Genomic DNA, 21,162 nt, shown 5'->3' with positions numbered 1-21,162 from the left:
AACAGTGATTAACATCCCTACCAACCCTTTTGTAATATATTTTTTTATAAATTCTTACAGTACATTCAGCTCATGGTACATTAGCGTAAAAAGTGAGTTATAAAATTAAAGCCTTTCTTACCCCAACACTTCATATTCCTGCTGTACCATGTACTTGTATGAGAAAGTATCCTGCTCTCTTTGTATTGCTTGCTTTGTATGAAATCCATGGTGTTCCTGCTAGTCCTCTTGCTTTTTTTATTAAAAACTGACCACACTAAGCAGTCTGGCCAATTCTCTAGTTATGCTGGGAACTTGGTGTACTGTCCTCCAATGATAATACTTGTCCTGACATGCCCTCGGTGCACAGCCAATCACTGCGAAGCTCAGTGGGCTGCTACTTCTCCTCCCCCCAGCTCTTATGCAGCTGAGAACAGAGGGAATGTGATCACAAGGGAAATAAATGTATTCATAATGTTTTTTTATATCTATACAAAAATGTTTTTGCCTTTCATTTCTATTTTAAACTGGATTGTTTTACAATATGATAGTTTACAATCACTTTCAATTAAATAAGAATGTGGCGTATTTAGTGGTTGTGACGTCAAGAGCAGATCATTTTTTACATAACTCTGAATTATAGTACACAATTATTTTAAATAATAGTAATAATCAAATTATAATTAATAATGGCTAGAAAAGAAATGCAATGGTCAGTGGAGAATTGGCTCTTTTCATTGGTCGTCAATGCAGTGCTTCTTTAGTCCCGGTTCACACTGGTGCGCTGTGCAATATCGCATGTGATTCGCACCATACTGCAGTGCAAATCACATGCGATGTCTGTGCGATGCAAATTCACCTATAAGAATTGTATGGCTGAATTTGCATCGAATTCGGACCAAAGTCCTGCAGGACCATTTTTTTGGTCCGAACCAGTCTACTTTGATAGACAGGAGATCAATCCACCAATACCCCCACTGCTAAGAAACACTAGAAAGCTCTATAGGGCTCCCTAGGGTTCCACAAAGCCTTGATTTACCTTTAGAAGGTAAAATGAGAGATTAGCACAAATATTATTTAAGAAACGCACAAATGCCGCTGTTCTCATATGTGTACCTACTATGAGTCACTAGTCTAAAGTAAATTAAAGTCTTAACAGTTATTCTTCAGTTCTCATCTACTTGCACTTGACTGAAAAGGAAAAAAAATAGACCTTTCTCTAGCAGTGATTATTGTTCTCATTACTTACAGTTATCAGGCAATTTAAACAGACTTCCAAATAAGTCTTAAACCTTTCCTACAGCTAAGATTTTTTTCTTGTAATAAAACATTCCTACGGTACCTTTTTATTATACAATTTAAGTCCCCAGGGTTCTATCTTTAATGTCAGGTAATGTATATTTTTGCTTCTACATTACACTGCTAACAATAAAGGTTATCTCCCTGTGAAGGCAAGAAACCTTTTGTATAATGCATTTTATTCTTAGAAATAGCTGTGCTATGTACTCTATTTTGTGGACTGAAGTCATTATTTTCCTTCTTAACCCTTTGCGGCCAAGAGGTATTTGCACACAATTGCAAACGGATACATTCATTTTCTGCTAATAGCGTGTCTAGATAAAACATTTTTCTAAGAACTGTTGGCAGAGCATTCATTTTAACACAAATATTTCCATTAGTTTATATATGCATTTTTTTTATACATGATTGTTTTTTCCTGGAAAAGCCTCAATTGTGTAGAAATGCAAAAGTCCTGAGATTTCTACTGGGTGTCGCCATCTTGGATGTGATGTCAGCAGACTACAAGCTGTCACTCAAGTGACATCCTATAGTATTCCCCTTCACTCCTCCAAAGACTGCTGCATAAAAAAAAATAATCATGTAGGGGGTTAAAGGGATGCAGAAGCTGGGCCAGCACAGACAGTAATTAGACATTCCCAGAAAAGCAGAGGACTATGACATACAAGGAGGAAGGGGGCTGGACTGGGGAGCTGGCTTGCCAAATTTTCTAGCAAGTTCAATGGCACACTGTAAGGTCCATTTCACACGGGTGCTCCGATCAGGTCCGCCTGTCAGTTTTTCAGGCAGACCTGATTGGACGCTCCATGCACCTCTATGGATCGGTGGATGTCAGCAGTGACATGTCCACTGACATCTGCTGGTATCCGATCCTGTCCGTGAAATCCAGACGGATGGAAACCCTATTTTCCATCCGTCTGGAGAATCGGATAAGATCAGATGAAAATAGACAGGCGGTCCGTTTTCATACGATCTCCATAGAGGACAGCGGGGCTCTGATAAGTCTGTATCTTCACAGTGAGCAGAGACAGACCTGTCCTCCTCCTGCTCAGCGGATCGATCCCTGCTGAGCAAAGCGGAGTCCGTACACTGACAAACCCATGTGAAAGGACCCTAAGTGAATAAAAATGATTTATGGAAAGAGACTCATGTATAATACTTGATTTTTTTTTGGTGCTTTTACCTGTAATTTTGCAAATCCGGTGGTAGGTCTCTTTAACGGCAAATATGGGTACATAATGACTATCATTGTATGGATAAAAGTACTAGTCCACCTTCCTGAAATGTGGTAGATGGACACAGCCAAGATCATTATTGGCCGAAAAAAAAACTTCAATGGAACAAGTTCAATCAGTTGAGGTGAACTATTTCAAAAGCCCAGTCACGGGGGTAATTTACTAAAACTGGAGAGTGCAAATCTGGTGCAGGTCTGCATAGAAATCAGCTTTCAGTATTGTTGTCAAAGCTTAATTGAATAAGCTGAAGTTAAGCTGAATGGCTACCATATACAGCTGTACCAGATTTTGCACTCTCGAGTTGTAGTACATCAACCCCATTATAGATAAATATTCTTCTGCAGACAACTTTCACATGCAGCATGACAGTGGGGCTCCTGAAACCTGTGCTGTTCAGCTACCCCTTATTGTGTGAATCTTACTACCAATCAGATTTCAAGGTAGCTTTGAATGTGACCGTATGCGAAAAGCATCTTAATCTGACACTGTCATTCATCAGGATTTCTTTATGAGAGAAATGACGAGAAGCCTACCATGAATGTATTTAGAGGTAATTATAAGGAGCTTACTACATACAGCAAAGTCTCTCCACTTTATTATAAACTGACATCTACTCCTTGGTGAGTGTAGGCTTATATCAGCTATCCCATAAATTGTCCACCACTGTCTTACACTTATTTTTTATATGAAAATGATAAAATGCCATTTCAATGACATGCATATATTGCTAATGCTGACATTCAGGTAGCAGTATATAAATATTCTGAAGGTTAACTAAAACAATAACAGATATACAATAAGAACATAAAGGGGTTGATTTACTAAAATTGTAAAATCTGGTACAGCTGTACATGGTAGCCAATCAGCTTCTAACTTCAGCTTGTTCAATTAACGCTGTCGTAACCCTAAAAAAAAAAAAAAAAAAAAAAAGAGAGCTGTTGTTTCTTTTAAAGCATGATAAAAACCACAGCACTTCTGCAGTGTCATTTGTCCCATTCTATGTTGTAAAATACCTGGTTGATCCTGCCTATCCCTGTGTACCCCTAGGTGTACTGACCACAGAAACCATGGCTGCTGATCCATGATACCGTGGTCAGTTTATATCCCTCCATCATCCCATTGTGTGCTCAGTCTCTCTCCTCCCTCGCTGCCTGTCATTTCAGATCATGTGAGAGCCAATCTTCTTCCCACCCCTCTCCTCTTGTCGCTATTCCCTGCGGCTATAAAGTAATTATAGTATTTACAAATAACTGGCATCCCCTCTGTCGTATGAATATATAAAGTATTGTGTGTCAGTTTTTCTAAAATTATAATCCTAAATACCTTCTTGCACATCTCCACTGTGCAATCACATGATCTCCCTCTGCTGGCCAGCTGATGTCAGAGGGGAATCTCAGCCCCTCCCGCTGCTCTCCTTAGATCGGGGGGAGTAACTGCACAGCAGAGCTGTGCAAAAAGGTATTTAGGATTATACCTTTAGAAAAATGGACACACAATACTTTACATCTTTATACAACAGAGGAGCTGCACCAGATTTTGCACTCTCCATTTTTAGTAAATCGACCCCAAAGTTGGCAGATAATATAGATGTAAAATATGTCTATATGTACAATAGAAGTGTAATTAGCATGCATTATACCATTCTGTATGTAGTCTGACCATAATGTTATCACGGTTTGGTTACAGATGCATTAAGCTGCCCACCAATGCCCTGATCACTGAAATAAGGAAAATGTGCACTTGTGGTGCCCTCATATGTAAACTTTATAATTATTATACCAAGTTTTAACAGGAAGTAGTATCCCTTTGAGAACCAGTGTTTTTTTATCCATGCCTAAGGCTGTGAGCAGGTGGGCTGTATCCTGTATGCATTTCAAGGATTAAAGCGCAACACTGGGAAAAGTTAAAGTCTTCCCTTGCAGTGGTTTTGTGCCTGCATCACAGGGGTTAAAGCGGAAGTAAACCCCTTCCATTTAACAGTTTCAAAAAGCGTTACATTTCCGGGACATGCCGGAAACGTAGCACTCCCATTGGTTGGGCTCTCAACCAAACTGTCAAACCATCCAATGGCTGGTGTCATAACTGATCACATGTGCAGCATCATGGCAATTGTAGATTAAACAGAGGTCAAGATGGCAGCTTCCTTGGCTGAAAACGATAGGAGGGTTTACTTCCACTTTAACTGCAAGTTTAGATCTAGTGGACTGGGTAAAGCAGTTTTACATTCCTGATCCTCCACTACCGGACCAGCCCCCACAGCCTCTTCACCCGTGCACTCTGGCATTCGGATGCCCCTAACAACATCAAGACCAATGCAGGGACCAAATTCTTGCACTGGATGTTAGGACGCTGAGGGAGGGTCTACTGTCAAAGTGTGAGGGAGCACTGTTAGCTTAGGGATGATCAGGTAAGTAAAAGTGCTTTTACCATTCCATACATGTAAACAAGTAGTATTTTTCCCAGAGTCTAGCTTTTATTTTCAAATCTGGAGCATACATTTAAAGGACATCTGTAATAATTATAAAATTCAGACTGCCATTATTAACCTCCTTGTTTCCTTTAAATAAGTATGGGCCACAACTTACACTGTTATTTAAATATGTCATTGAGTTTGTCCCCAATGAAACACACTTTATACATGGTGATAAACCTGGCTATATCAACTGTCGCTGAAGACTGAACTGGCAAGGGAAGAATCTGCAGTGTACTGAAACCCTTACTGTCACCAAATCCTCTTTAATCCACTTATTTGATCATGCTGATCTAGTAAAGTGAATAAGCACAGACTAGCCTAAGGTACAAGGGTCTTGGAGGTCGAAATCTCCTTAAAATATGAATATGTTAATATACAAAAGCCTATTGCTTACAAGATGAGGGAAATCCTTTTATGTCCTAAGGACAAGTGCCAAAGGTTAAAAAGGAAATTAAAGTAACAACAAAGAAATATGTTGAAACAGTGTAAAGGACTTTTCTATAAAAACCTATTCTCTGCAAGCTGTAAACCTTAGGATCTGCATTTCACAGTTAAAAAATGACCATATGTGAATGCTGATGGGGGTCTGTTGTACTTGCCTTTCGTCCTTATATTCTTATTATATTTTCTATGTGCCTGTGTATGTACATTTTATTTAGCTTTGAAAACTCAATGCTTTAGAAAGAAAAAAAAAAAAAAATCACAATATGAACAACACTTCAGTCACGAGATGATGCTTGACCCCAGGCATTGTGCATATATACGTGTCCTTTTGCGCATTGAAGTGTTTTGCACTTAGGGCAGCCTGTTCAATTCAATGGGCTGTCCTACGTGTGACAAACACAGCAAAATAGCTCATGCACCTTTTTAAGGCTCAAGCTTTGCACAATTTCTTCACGCAAAGGAAAAAACACATGTGCTTGCCGCATTTTGTCCCATTAACAATGAACGGCAGCACAATCGCAAAGTGCGTTTTTTACATGTTTTGTAAACATGTGCATTCATGAAATACTATAGTGTGACTGCAGCCTAAAGCCTCGTACACACGATCGGCTTTTCCAACGGGAATTGTGTGTTGACAGACTGTTGGCGGAAAATCCTACCATTTGTATGCTCCATCGGACAATTAATGTCGGATTTTCTGCGGACAAATGTTGGATGGCAGGCTTTAAAATTTTCCGTGAACAACGGTCTGTTGTCAGACTTTCCTATTGTGTGTACACAAGTCCGTCAGACAAAAGTCCAAAGTACAAACACGCACGCTTGGAATCAATGCTCACCAAACACAACATTAGCAGAAGGTGCCCAAAAGGTAGCGCTAAAGAGCTGAAAAACCACGTAGTACGTCACTATGTTCGTGTTTGTTGGCCGACAATTGTGTGCCATTTGTATGCAAGACAAGTTGCTGGCCAACAACCTTTGGACAAAAGTCTAACGCTTTGTCTGCAGAAAATCAGATCGTGTGTATGAGGCTTTACCCTCCTTTTGTAGATTGCATATTTTGAGTCCCCTGCTCCCTTTACCCTATTTGGAAAGCATTTTTTTTTTTGTTTTGTTTTTTGAGTAACAAGTTTTTTTTCCATAAGGTACTTGCATCTACTTCCTTATTCTTTGCCTAGGTGAGGATGACATCTGCTGGTTCGCCTTCCTCTCCCTTCAACAGCCTACTGGGATAGACCACACATCCCAGGTGGCTTGGGGACAGTCTCTTCCAATCTGTGCATCTCATGCATGCACAGTGGGGTGCCAGCTGTGACTCAGGAATTCACAGCCAACTCCCAAATCCAAGATGATAGCACAGAACCAAAGACAGAGGCGAGCATATCAGGCTTGTACGAAAACAGCGCTGGACCCCATGGACTGGTAAGTGCCTGTTTTGTAAAAGTCAGCAGCTCCAGTGCTTGTAGCTGCTGACTTAAGGAGGAGCTCCAGTCTCCCCCCCCCCAAAAAAATAAAAATAAATAAAAGTCATCAGCTACAAATACTGTAGCTGCTGACTTTTAATATTAAGGCACTTACCTGTCCAGGCATCCAGCAGTGTCCTCACCCGAACCGATCCTTTAATCGGCTATCGGGTGCTGGTGGTGCCATCTTGACTAAGGGAAACCAATAGTGAAGCCGTGCAGCTTCACAGCCAGTTTCCTACGGCGCTCTATGAATGGGCTGCAGTCTTCTGGGACCTGTGAAGTGTCCCAGAAGGCTGCAGGGGGAAGGAGGGGGGTTGATCTTCTGGCTCAGAAAGCCGCAGCAAACTGAGCTGGAAGTGGGAGCGGGTACCTGTCAAAATCAGGTACCCCCCCCCCCCCAAGAGGGGGCCAAAATGTAGCGGGGGGGTAGAAGGCAGACAAGTGGAGCTTCCCCTTTTGGGTGGAGAGCCGCTGCGCATCCCCATGTCAGAACACAACAGCTCAGCGGGAGATCGCCCAATGTGTTAATATGGTGATTTGTACTTATTTTTTCGTTCAGCCTGCTGGGTACCCTGCATTACTGTTTGCAGACCCGGCTGAAGTTTCTCTTTAAATTAATGCAACATAACACGGTCTGTTCCAAGACATCTAAATGTAAACTTTTATTATAGGATATCAGTATAAAATACTCATCAGCCTAAAATCGAAGAAAACGCATAGGAATAGCACAATTGTTGTTTTGTTATTTGTATATTAAACAGTGAAAACCATTAAACCTGCATACCCTGTGTTGTTCTGCTGGGTAGGATTAAAGCCATTTATTTTAATTCCCTGAAGATTAGTATAAAATGAGTTATTCACACTATTTACTAGAAAAAAAAATCAAACCAGTTGGTTTTACTAATGTTAAGATACACTGTGACATGTGATGAAGAGAGAGAGATGGGGAGAGAGAGAAGAAAAAAAAAAAAAAAAAGCACAAATACCAGCTCCAGGGCCTTTCTCATTCTTATCCAAACAAAAGCGGCTTTTGAAGTTTAAGCAAGCAAGGCAGAGAGAGGCCTGCAATTGTGTTTTCAGCGTTAAAGCAGGGATTCTCCAGAGAAAGACTTCACAGTTGCCTCACGGGACTCTCACTACTGGGAATATGAGAAGAGTACCAATTTCTCTTTCAAATACCCCACAGAGCTGGCATAATCCCAAAGGAAAGCGCTGGCTTCTTCAATATTATTATTTATGATTTTTTTTTCTGTTTTCTCTCTTGCTGTACATTTGTTTTACTTATCTTACATCTATAAGCAGAGCTACAAATTACATTCAAATTCACTAATTCCAGCAGCTTGACATTTGGCAGCAATGGAGCTTTTCATTGCTGACAGTCAAAACACAGAAGAAATAGATGTTCCAATTGTACACAGACTTCCAGGAAAACAAACACACAGTATATGTCCAGGATCTTCAAAATGTACAAAATCTGTACAAATGGCACTTGGGCTTAATGTACAGAGGACCCAGAAAGTACAGGAGCCCTGGTTGTCTGCCATACACATGGTGATTGGTGACATTTTTAGATGCCTTCCATCAGCTTCCAACTGAAAACACATATTTGAAGGTTTCACGGCAATCCACGCCCCATTTCTGAGTGACCACAAAATTGAAATCTACACAGAAATTGCCCTTTTCTGACACTTTTTATACTGACTACCACCATGGTTCTAATTCTTTGGTTGCTTACTACAACTGCCGATCATCAAGGACTATTCACATCTGGGGGTTCAGCCAGATCATTGGCCATCCAAAAGCAAATTTGAAAGATAATGTCAAGGAAAGCTCCTTTTCAATGGAGGGATGTTGGGCAGCCAAGAGGGCCACCCACTGAGTGGATTTTGGCCAGTAAAAAAGCCAAAATTCACTTCGTGTATGGAGAGCGTAAAGATGTCCCCAAGCCCCTTATACCCACCTTACCACTCCTTCCTCCTCAGAGGCGACACTGAAATCACTGGCATTAGACACCTGGGGGGCCAGTAATGGCATTTCCTTGGTCAAGTGTGCTTGGGTATAGCAATTGGTTGTTTGGCTATGGAAGAAGCAGCATAGAAGCACAGGTATGGGGGGGCTCACAGACACTATCACTTTGCCCTGCAGAGTGTCTTTATAATACTTGTTCCAGTTCTTTGAATTGCTGAGTAGTAAAGCAAGCATGAGGATGACAGACATTGAACCCGCTCCTTCAAAAACAGATCAGCAGTGTCACCGCTCATATTTCTATCCTGACTGGTAACTGTCATGAAGAAGTACTTAGACTTCCACCGATTACCTCTTTCTTAAAGTGCTAGCTGCCTGGCTATCTGCATTTTTTTTTAGTCACCCTTCTCACTAAATACAAATCAGATTGCATAGTGTATGGCCATCTTTATACAAGTACATAGAAGGGAGTGGACAGAAAACACTCAGCTGTCAAGCCCCGTTCACATCTCTGCATAGCGGGAACTCGCATTCCCACATGCTTTTTTTTTCCTTTAGCGAGGTGGGGAGGCGTTTTGGAGCATTTTCACTCATAGAACACATAGGGCAGCCCATCCACCTGAATGTGCTGCCCTACACACCGCAATCGCCTCAAGAAGCTTCAGGACTTTTTTTTTTTTTTTTTTTTTTTTTTTTTTTAGAGCGGAGCTTTGTGCATTTTTTACTGCAATTTTTGGTTCAGCACATTTCTGAAATGCAAGGAAACGCACAGATGTGAATGGAGCCTCATTGTTCTTGTGTTATCGCATTAAATTTACTTTCAGGCCCCATTCTCATCTAGTATAGTGGGAGTGAATGTTTTGTGGCTCGTTTTTCCTGTGACACGCATAGGGCAGCCTGTTGATTTAAATGGGCTGTGCTATATGTGGCTTATGGGACATGTTGGCTTTTTGTGGGTTGCGTGTTTTTTACTGTGCATTTTGCCGCATTTGCCATTCGTTTTTTTTCACATGCCAAAATGTGTGATTGTATAGTGTATGGCCACCTCTGATTACCAAAATCAGATTGTATAGTGTATGGCCACCTTTATACACCTAAAATTACTAGTTGCGCTTTCAGTGCCATTAATTGGTAACGGCACACCAAACACGGAAGCAAACACACATTTTGCCATGTGAAAAAACGAGTGGCAAATCCTGCACAGTAAAAAAAAAAAATTACGCACAGTAAAAAACACGCAACCCATAAAAAGCTAACATGTCCCATAAGCCACATATAGCACAGCCCATTTAAATCAGCAGGCTGCCCTATGTATGTCACAGGAAAAACGAGACACAAAATGTGCGCTCCGACCATGCTAGATGCGAATGGGGCCTGAAAGTGAAATTGGTGCGATAACACAAGAACAATGAGGCTCCATTCACATCTGTGCGTTTTCCTTCCATTTCAGAAATGCGCTGCAGTAAAAAACGCACCAAGCTCCACTCTAAAAAAAAAAAAAAGTCTTGAAGCTTCTTTGGGGAGATTGCTGTGTGTAGGGCAGCACATTCAGGTGGATCGGCTTCCCTATGTGTGATTAGTGAAAATTCTCAAAAAACACCTCCCCACCTGACTAAAAAAAAACGCATGTGGGAATGCGAGTTCCGGCTATGCAGAGATATGAACAGGCCTTGACAGCTGAGTGTTTTCTGTCCACTCCCTTCTATGTACTTGTATAAAGATGGCCATACATTCTGCAATCTGTGTATTTAGTGAGAAGGGTGATCATTGATTGCATTTAATTTAAAAAAACGAGCAGCTGGGAGTGGGTGGGTGGATGATGCAGGGTGTGTGCTAATGAGGTCAGCTGGTCAACTCCTTCCTGTGTCATGACCTACAGTCTGTAAGGACGTAAGACAGAAGCTATAGATACGTTTGGAATCATGGATGGAGGACAGCAAGGTACGTGTCTGTAGATTTTATAAAAAGCTTTGATATTTTTGCAAAAAAAGTACATGAATGCTATACTGGTGCATAGGGGAGCTGGAATTTAGAAAAAAAAAGGTGAACTTTGCCTTTAAAAGGAAGAAAACCTTGAGACAGCCATGCAAATAGCATTTTTATGGCCATCATGTTGTTTCTCTGGCGTCAACAGAGCCACTGACTGGGTACACGTGTGAAGATAAAGACCTCTAACTTTTCTGATCCGCGCTCTTATTCCAGGTCAGTCACTCAAAGTACGGAAGACGGGGCTGGGGATAACCTCCAGTCAACAGCAGTTTCAGATCACACAGCAGCAATGGCAGTCCCAGTGCTTCTATCATGACGTTTACTCTAAATTGGCCTTAGTATGTGTGTACAAATCTGGCTATGCATATGTGTTATCACATTCCGTATTCTGGTGCCAAGCCAAGGCAATCGGGGAAGCTGGAGAAAAGAGCTGGCGACCAACCTCATAAAAAATTTGCCAAGAAAATTCTATGGGAACGGCTCTCAAGCATATAACATGCTGGACAAGTGTTGGAATACGACTGAGTAGACATATACATACAAACACGTTCCAAAGAAACACCCCTGGGTGAGAAGACTCTGATGAACGCTGCCATTCCCTGACTCGAGGTCTACATACTAGCAGTGAAGCGGACCTATTTAGAGTCACAGACCCAAAATCAGTGTACACTCCGGGGACGGATTTTTTAACTGCAGGGTTAATGCATGTGTTTTGCTTTGTGATGCAGTTATCAATAATCAGTAAGAAGCGCTGTGTAAAAGCTATTCCCCTGTTCTCAGCATAAAAGAAATAACTAAACTATCTTCATCAAAAACAGCGTTTTCAACACAGTGACAGCTTTGTTCATAGACAATGGTTACCCTATTCATTCAAATGCCCAAAGTCACATGATGACTTTCCCTGTAATAAAAGGGATTGCATGTCAAGGCTCAGGCTTGTAACTGTCTATGGGCTGTCGTCACTTTACTGCAAGTTTATAGTCACATGCATGACAAAAAGACTGTGTCCCCGGGGGAGGGGTTAATGATTAGATTATGTACATTGCAAGTATCTTTCACTTCCAAGACTATACGATACATTTTTACTCTTACAGTATGATACTTTCAGCTATCAAAGTTAGATTTTAATAAAATAAGAACTATCTCCACTTCAGAATCTGACAGTATGGACACTTTCTCCTTCCAGAAACCCTTTTCTGTACACACAACAAGGCACCAGAACGGTAAATAACATCAGGAGAAAAATTAGGATATAAACAATACTTTGCTATAGTCCATATTAACCATTCAGGATTCAACAGTGTGCAGACTATTGAACACTGATTTCTGAATGCTTACTATGTCTTACTGCACATCTGTGCTTTTTTACACAGGTTTAAAAGAATTAATGGAACCCTTTCCTGGAGAAACATGCTGCCACACTGCCTTCATGTTCTTTAAATGCTAGTTGCCTGGCTGACCCTCTGACTTAAAGCGGACCTTCCATGCCAATCAGAAGGTCCACTTTTTTGCAAGTCCCTGCTTCTAGGGCACCAAGGGTGACAACACCATGCTTAATCGCTGCCTCCTAGGATAGCTGGGTGCTCAAAACCATGGGATTTCGGTAAAAAAAAAAAAAAAAATGGGGGGGGGGGTTGTCATGTTTGTTTACAAATCGCTTTTTAAAGCCATTAATGTTGGGGGGCTTGCAAAAAAATGGCCCTTTTTTTAGAACTTTGAATCACTAACCAAGAAAAACGTTCAGACTTTACTCTGCCTTTTCTGATCAACATTCTTGTCCTGGGTTAGTGAATCCAGAGGGTCACCATAGTAACCAGAAACCTAGCATTTTCAGAAGCTGGTCTGCAATAGCGGCCCACGTATTTTTCTCAGCAAAACGTTCACATTCAACAAAAAAGCCCAGAGAACACCATGCTACGAGCAAAGTCCATAGCACTAAATCAGAATTTATTTCTACTGGTCTGGCTTCAGTAAAGTGAACTCTGATTGGGTGTTATGGCTTACTGGATTTTGCTTACATAGTTTTGCACTGATTAATGAAAAAGCATATTAAAAAGAGTTATTCCATGCAAAATAAATACTTTAGTTTTAGAAGAGGCAGAGGAAGTGTCTTACATTTCCCAGGAATTGTGGAATTGAGGTCTCTGAAGTCCCGAGGTCTGTAATCCCACTATGACAATTACAAGACTCTCCTGCTCTCCTTTATTTTACATCTTGTATCATAGAGAATGCAATTTGCAGAGAACAGAGCCAGATGTTTTGGAGTTCCTTAGGCCCCCGTTCACACCTATGTAATTTGCATTGACATGTATTGTGTACACATGTTGTGCATGTGTATTTGAGATGCCAACATTAATTTCTAATGCTCCAACACACATCCACATAGCTAAAAACACACATGACCCACAAGGCATACATCAGTACACATCTGTGCAGCATTGCAATGGAACAAATAAAGCACCATGCTCCTTTCTCTTTATAAACCCTCTGCACACTGTTTGAAGTAGCATTTACATTTGCAGAGCAGAGTAGGACTGGCCACAGAGGGATTACTTTGATGCTGTTGGCCAGTTTAAACATGTATTGCAAAATGTGTGAACTGTTTTTGTATAGCAGTTTGCTAGAAAGGTTGTATAGCCCTGTATAGAGGGTTCATCCAGAATTTCTTGTGTTAATGTGGTCAAACCCCTTTAGCACCTGATAGATTATATACATGTACAAGCTATTGGGATTTAAGTACATGTATATCTTGTTTATGTTCCTTTTTCTGGTACATTGAGGACCCACACATAAAAAGGTATGTACAACAAAGCATGCGGTTTTCATAGATGTGAACGGGGTCTTAGAAGCCAGTGGACAACTCCAAGATCTCATTTTGTTGGACCTCTCACTACATAGATAAGTTCACTTAAAAGTGCAACATTATTTAACCACTTCAATACAGGGCACTTAGACACCTTCCTGCCCAGACCAATTTTCAGCTTTCAGCGCTGTCGCAGTTTGAATGACAATTGCGCGGTCATGCTACACTGTGCCCAAACTAAATTTTTATCATTTTGTTCCCACAAATAGAGCTTTCTTTTGGTGGTATTTGATCACCTCTGCGGTTTTTATTTTTTGCTAAACAAATAAAAAAAGACCGAAAATTTTGAAAAAAGTAAAAGTTTTGCTTTTGTTTCTGTTAAAAAAAATTGTAAATAAGTTTTCTCTTTCACTGATGGGCACTGATAAGGCGGCACCGATGAGGTGGCACCAATGAGCGGGCACTGACGATGGGCACTGATATGCGGCACTGATGGGCACTGGTAGGCAGCACTGATGGGTGGCACTCATATGCAGCACTGATGGGTGGCACTGGGTGGCACTGGTTGGCACTGATGGGCACTGATAGGCGACACTGATGGGCAATGAAAGGCGGCACTGCTGGGCAATGATAGGGTGGCTCTGATAGGCGGCACTGCTGGGCACTGATAGGCGGCACTGCTGAGCACTGATGGGCGCTGATATTCGGCACTGATATGAGGCACTGATGGGCATCCTTGGTGGCACTGGCAGTGGTAGGCATTGAAGTGGGCACTGTCTGGCAGCTGCCTGGGCACACAGTGGCATTTCCCTGGTGGTCTAGGGGCATACCTGGTGGTCCAGTGTGGATCGCTTCCCTGGTGGTCCTGGGCGGGATCCGAGGGGGGGGGCTGTGCTGATAAACAATCAGCACAGACCCCCCCTGTCAGGAGAGGAGCCGATTGGCTCTCCTCTACTCGCGTCTGTCAGACACGAGTGAGGAAATGCCGATCACCGGCTCTTTCTATTTACATCGTGATCAGCCGTGATTGGACACGGCTGATCACGTGGTAAAGAGTCTCCGTCGAGGACTCTTTACCTAGGCGCGCAGCGGCTCGATATTCCTGATCACGTCATATGACGTCCGATCAGGAATATCAAACCACTTTGCCACTGTCATTCTGTAATAGGGCAGGCGGCAAGTGGTTAAAGACAACAAGAGTGATCTACCTGGTCTAATAAAGCCTCCTTTCCTAGGCTTCTAAATCACTTCACATTTATAGGATGGTTAGCAGACCAGATTTAATGCAAGTCCTAAATAAAGCCTATGCCGTGTACACACGATCGGACTTTACAGCATACTTGGTCCGGCGTACCGGATTTCGTTGGACAATTTGATCGTGTGTGGGCTCCAGCGGACTTTGTTTTCTCAAAAGTTTGACAGACTTAGATTTGAAACATGTTTCAAATCTATCCGACGGACTCTAGTCCGGTCGAAAAGTCCGCTCGTCTGTATGCTAGTCCGACGGACAAAAACCGACACTAGGGCAGCTATTGGCTACTGGCTATGAACTTCCTTGTTTTAGTCTGGTCGTACGTCATCACGTTCGAATCTGGCGGACTTTGGTTGATCGTGTGTAGGAAAGTCCGTTCATTTGTAAAGTCCGTCGAAAAGTCTGCTGGGCAAAGTATGCCGTAAAGTCCGGTCGTGTGTACGCGGCATTAGAATGTAGTTTTGTCCAGTTTTCACTATTAACTGGTAAGGCCTCATGCACACTGGACTTTTTACAGCTGCTCCTAGGGGCGTCAGGCGTTTTTTGTTTTTTTTTTTAAACTCTCCTACGTGTTAGTCTATGTGTTCATACACCCATAGGCTTTTAGCAGCGTTTCGTGCCAGTGCGTCCAGGAGCAGTAAAGTTTGGGCAAAAAAAAAATTTATGCTACTAAAAGCTGCTAGGCGCGTTTAGTGCTTGAGCACCAACTAATTTCAATGGGCAGAATAAATTGTTTCTTTTGGCCAATGAAATGAATGAATGCCCAAGAGCTTGATGCTTGTAAAAGCTCCTAAAAGCTTTAGACACTTTTACAAGCGTCAGGCATTTTTTCTGCAAAAATGCTGCTGGCTTCTAGGAGACTGCAAGGTTGATTTACTAAAGGAAAAAAGTCTGTGCACTCCAGAGCTTAGTAAAATGAGCAGAAGCTCTGCTGACTTTCATCATCCAATCATGTGCAAGCAAAAATGCAGGGTTTTTTTTATGTTTCTTGCACATGATCGGGTATTCTTTGCAAAGTGAAGCCTTGCCTCATTTACTAAGCTCTGGAGCAATCGCACTTTGCAAAGTGAAGCCTTGCCCCATTTACTAAGCTCTGGAGCAACTGCAAAGTGCACAGACTTTTTGCCTTTAGTAAATCAACCGCTGTGTTGGGCCAAGCTGATTAGTTCAGCCTAATGAAATAATATGAGTGGGCCCTAGGAGCTCGTTTCCATAGCACTATGTGCAAAAACGTGCTGCTGTCAGTTCATGGACAGTGAGGCTCAAGTGCGATGTGTGTTTCAGTGCACTGGTTACAATTTTTTTTTTCTAACCCTTTTATGCCAGGAGCAGCCCAGCTAAAGTCCAGTAGGAGGAGCTCCCAATCTTGCTGCAGTATTGATGTCATCAGGAGGCCATCCTACCAGGTGCTGATCAGGAGCATGTGCCTGTGACAGCTCGGTTACATTTCTGGGGGCGCGACGGAGCGTGACCTAGACCTACACAGCAACACATACATGCAGTGGTTGGCCAGTAGTGATGAGCACAGGTGGGTTCGGACACAAGTCTGAATCCACCAGAGCTATCCCACCAGAAACCTGCTGCAGTTGACAGCCAATGGTTGGCAGATGAGGCATTCCCTGCACCGCAATCTATGCATATCACGCCCCTTTCATAGGTGCAGCTGTGGGGCGGGGAACACCTCCACTGTCTATGATTGGCTGCCTGCTTTCTGGTGTGACAGCTCAGACAGGTTAATGCCCCGTACACGCGGTCGGACTTTGTTCGGACATTCCGACAACAAAATCCTAGGATTTTTTAAGACGGATGTTGGCTCAAACTTGTCTTGCATACACACGGTCACACAAAGTTGTCGGAAAATCCCATCGTTCTAAACGCGGTGACGTAAAACACGTACGTCGGGACTATAAACGGGGCAGTGGCCAATAGCTTTCATCTCTTTATTTATTCTGTGCATGCGTGGCACTTTGTCCGTAGGATTTGTGTACACACGATCGGAATTTCCGACAACGGATTTTGTTGTCGGAAAATTTTATATCCTGCTCTCAAACTTTGTGTGTCGGAAAAGACTTATGAGAGAGAGATATCTCTATAAATATCTATATATATACACACACACACATACATATACACACACACACACACACACACACAGCAGTGGTAAATGGGTTAAACTTTATTTTAAAGAGTTAGTTCCCCTCAATAAAAAAATGTAACAAATGAGCGAACACCGAACACCCTTCACATCCCCCTGTCCCCACTGTACTTACCCCTGTTGATGTTAAGTGGTTAGTGTCCCCACAGCCACTCCTGTAATCTGAGTATTGGAAATTCCTGCTCTTTTCCATGCATTGCTTCTGGGACAGAGCAAAGTGATTCACTGTGCAGGTGCTGTCCAATCAGAATCGCTCTGGTCTGTCCTGGAAGCACTCCACAGAGAAGAGCAGGGATTTTAAATCCTCGGACCACTGCAAGGACACTGACAGCTCAGCATCACTGGAGGTAAGTACAGTGGGGCCCAGAGGGTTGGTGGGTGTGAAGGGTGTATGGTGTTAGTTCACCTGTACATTTTTTCTGCAAAAGTTAACTCTGTGGCACAAAGCAACACTTCGCTCCAATCAGCAGCACGGTGGACTGCGGTAAAAGTGGTGCTTTCCAATACACTGTGCTAAAATGCACTCACCACTCTTCCTGGCTGCATTGGGACCATGGCACATAGAAAAAAAAATACAGTAGTTTTCTATGTGTCCCAGCAGTGACCTGCACTAATCCAGTGTGGAATACCCCAGGGCCCTAAGGCTTCATGTACACGGGACGCTTTTACAACCTCTCTTGAACGATTTAACTTGACAGATAGTACCCAACTTTCAAAACGTCTGTTTTGCAGCATTTACATGCCGCGTTTAGTGGCATTTTGACGCGTTTGCATTTAGAAGCATTTATCGCGTTTACAAGCATTTGGCATTTCAAATGCTCCTGAACATCCAGCCTGAATGCATTTTTTTGCGTTCCAAAAAATGCTTCTAAGCTCACCGACTATATCGACCCTGTGTACATGTACCAATAACATAACATAGAGGAGAGTTCAGGGGCAGCTGAAACAAAATGCCCAGCTGCTCCTAAACGTCCTTTTACCAGCAGCAGTGTACATGAGGCCTTAGTGCTTTGAATTACAAACCCAGGCAGGCCTGCCCATTATTATAGTGTGAATGGGCCTTAATAAATATTGGCCCTTGCTTGAAGGGAGATGACACCTGTCAGTTCTACTACTCCAAATCAATGTATGATACACACTATATAGGCAGTGTATGATCTACAAGTACCTTCCCTGCAGTCTGTGTGTAGTGGATCCCATGCCCTTGACTTTGTGCTGTGCACATATACAAACATGGTGTATGTAAACAGAGGTGATCCAGCCTGCACAGAGTGGACTTTAGTCTTTGGAAAGTCTATTCTTATTGTCCTTGTGAACACAAGCTGCAACACCTCACACGTTTAAAGATACATAAAAGGGGATCACACATCAGAGATCCCTCAGATCTATACAAGGGGATCACACATCCTGAGACCTATAGGAGGGGGATCACAAATCCTAAGATCTATAGGAGGGGGGATCACACATCACTGCCAGATTCATAGAAGGGGATCACACATCAGAAGTCCCTCAGAGCTATACAAGGAGATCACAGATCCCGAGATCTATAGCAGGGGATAACACATCTCTATCAGATCCATAGGAGGAGAGCACACACGTGAGGTCCCTGTCAGATCTATAGGAGGAGATCACTCTTCCACAGATCTATAGGAGGGGATCACTCTTCCGCAGATCTGTAGGAGGAGATCACGCTTCCACAGATCTGTAGGAGGAGAGCACTATTCCACAGATCTATAGGAGGGGATTACTCTTCCACAGATCTATAGGAGGGGATCACTATTCCACAGATCTATGTCATATCTATAGGAGGGGATCACTCTTCCACAGATCTATAGGAGGGGATCACTCTTCCACAGATCTATAGGAGGGGATCACTCTTCCACAGATCTATGTCATATCTATAGGAGGGGATCACCCATCCACAGACCTATAGGAGGGGATCACTCATCCACAGATCTATAGGAGGGGATCACTCATCCACAGATCTATAGGAGGGGATCACTAATCTACAGATCTATAGGAGGAGATCACTCTTCCACAGATCTATAGGAGGGGATCACTATTGCACAAATCTATAGGAGGAGATCACTCTTCCACAGATCTATGTCATATCTATAGGAGGGGATCACCCATCCACAGACCTATAGGAGGGGATCACTCATCCACAGATCTATAGGAGGGGATCACTCTTCCACAGATCTATAGGAGGAGATCACTCTTCCACAGATCTATAGGAGGGGATCATTCTTCCACAGATCTATGTCATATCTATAGGAGGGGATCACTCTTCCACAGATCTATAGGAGGGGATCATTCTTCCACAGATCTATGTCATATCTATAGGAGGAGATCACTCTTCCACAGATCTATAGGAGGGGATCATTCTTCCACAGATCTATGTCATATCTATAGGAGGGGATCACTCATCCACAGACCTATAGGAGAGGATCACTCATCCACAGATCTATAGGAGGGGGTCACTCATCCACAGATCTATAGGAGGGGGTCACTCATCCACAGATCTATAGGAGGGGATCACTAGTCTACAGATCTATAGGAGGAGATCACTATTCCACAGATCTATAGGAGGAGATCACTCTTCCACAGATCTATAGGAGGGGATCATTCTTCCACAGATCTATAGGAGGGGATCATTCTTCCACAGATCTATGTCATATCTATAGGAGGGGATCACTCTTCCACAGATCTATAGGAGGGGATCATTCTTCCACAGATCTATGTCATATCTATAGGAGGAGATCACTTTTCCACAGATCTATAGGAGGGGATCATTCTTCCACAGATCTATGTCATATCTATAGGAGGGGATCACTCATCCACAGATCTATAGGAGGGGGTCACTCATCCACAGATCTATAGGAGAGGGTCACTCATCCACAGATCTATAGGAGGGGGTCACTCATCCACAGATCTATAGGAGGGGGTCACTATTCTACAGATCTATAGGAGGGGATCACTATTCCACAGATCTATAGGAGGGGGTCACTATTCCACAGATCTATAGGAGGGGATCACTCATCCACAGATCTATAGGAGGGGGTCACTCATCCACAGATCTATAGGAGGGGATCACTCATCCACAGATCTATAGGAGGGGGTCACTCATCCACAGATCTATAGGAGGGGATCACTCGTCTACAGATCTATAGGAGGAGATCACTATTCCACAGATCTACAGGAGGAGATCACTATTCCACAGATCTATAGGAGGGGATCACTATTCCACAGATCTATATCATACCTATAGGAGGGGATAACACATGCATAGATCCCCGTCAGATCTATAGGAGGGGATCACACAGACAGCCTGGTCACAATCCAATCTGGAAGTGTCATGTGTATAGTAGAGCACACAACTGATTGCAAGCTCTTCCGGTCAGGAGTGTAATCGCAGCTCTCCCATAAACACACCATGACACATGCCACACACCGTGTGTTCATATTGATCCCTCATCACCCCCCCTTCCTCCTCCTCCTCCCTAAAGAGAAGCCCAAGGTGTGAGCCCAGGAAGGCAGCCCTCCTTCCCTCCAGGCCCCGCTTGGCCCTCCACCCTCCAGCCCGAACAAAGGGCCTCTCTCCGCTCCTACAGACACAAAATCGCTACTTAACTGCACGGCGGCGGCTCCGGGCGGTCTCTATGGGGACGGGCTGACAGAGGAGCACGGAAAGGATACCTCCGCCAAATGCGAGCAACACTCGGATTACTCCGCCGCACCAGCCTCACAAAGAAGTCCGTCCCCTGGAGGAGGAGGAGGAAGGGGGATCACACTGATGTACCCACTACCAGCCAGGAGAAAGAGAGGCCGAGGAGGAAGCCTACCCCTGTGACTACAACCTCCCCGTACACATATATTATCATCAATATATCAGCTTCTTTTAATATGTATCTTGAGATGCTATGATTTGCATGCAATCCTCTGGAAAAGTTTTCCCTCCAGTGTATCATATCAGTTTTACATGGTTTGTGGTGCCTCAAGTGAACCCTAATGGTGGCCACACACAGAACCACTTTATATAGAATCCTATGTGCTATGGGTCTACTGCCCAATCGGAAGATTGAACAGATCAATCAATCTGCAATAC

General features: G+C 43.0%; 1 protein-coding gene across 8 annotated transcripts in view; it reads right to left on the bottom strand.

Annotated features, from left to right (window-relative positions):
• Positions 1–20,837, bottom strand: part of FBRSL1 (fibrosin like 1) — a 754,265-nt gene extending 733,428 nt beyond the window's left edge. For all 8 annotated transcript variants that reach the window (XM_073628367.1, XM_073628336.1, XM_073628382.1 and 5 more), the window contains exon 1: positions 20,689–20,837. The gene's annotated coding sequence lies outside the window, so the exon portion shown is untranslated. The remainder of the gene's footprint in view (positions 1–20,688) is intronic.
• Between the last annotated feature and the right edge of the window lie 325 nt (positions 20,838–21,162).

This window comes from Aquarana catesbeiana, linkage group LG01, assembly GCF_042186555.1.
Source record: "Aquarana catesbeiana isolate 2022-GZ linkage group LG01, ASM4218655v1, whole genome shotgun sequence".
Lineage (NCBI taxonomy): Eukaryota > Metazoa > Chordata > Amphibia > Anura > Ranidae > Aquarana > Aquarana catesbeiana.
This window is presented reverse-complemented; position numbering and strand designations above follow the sequence as displayed.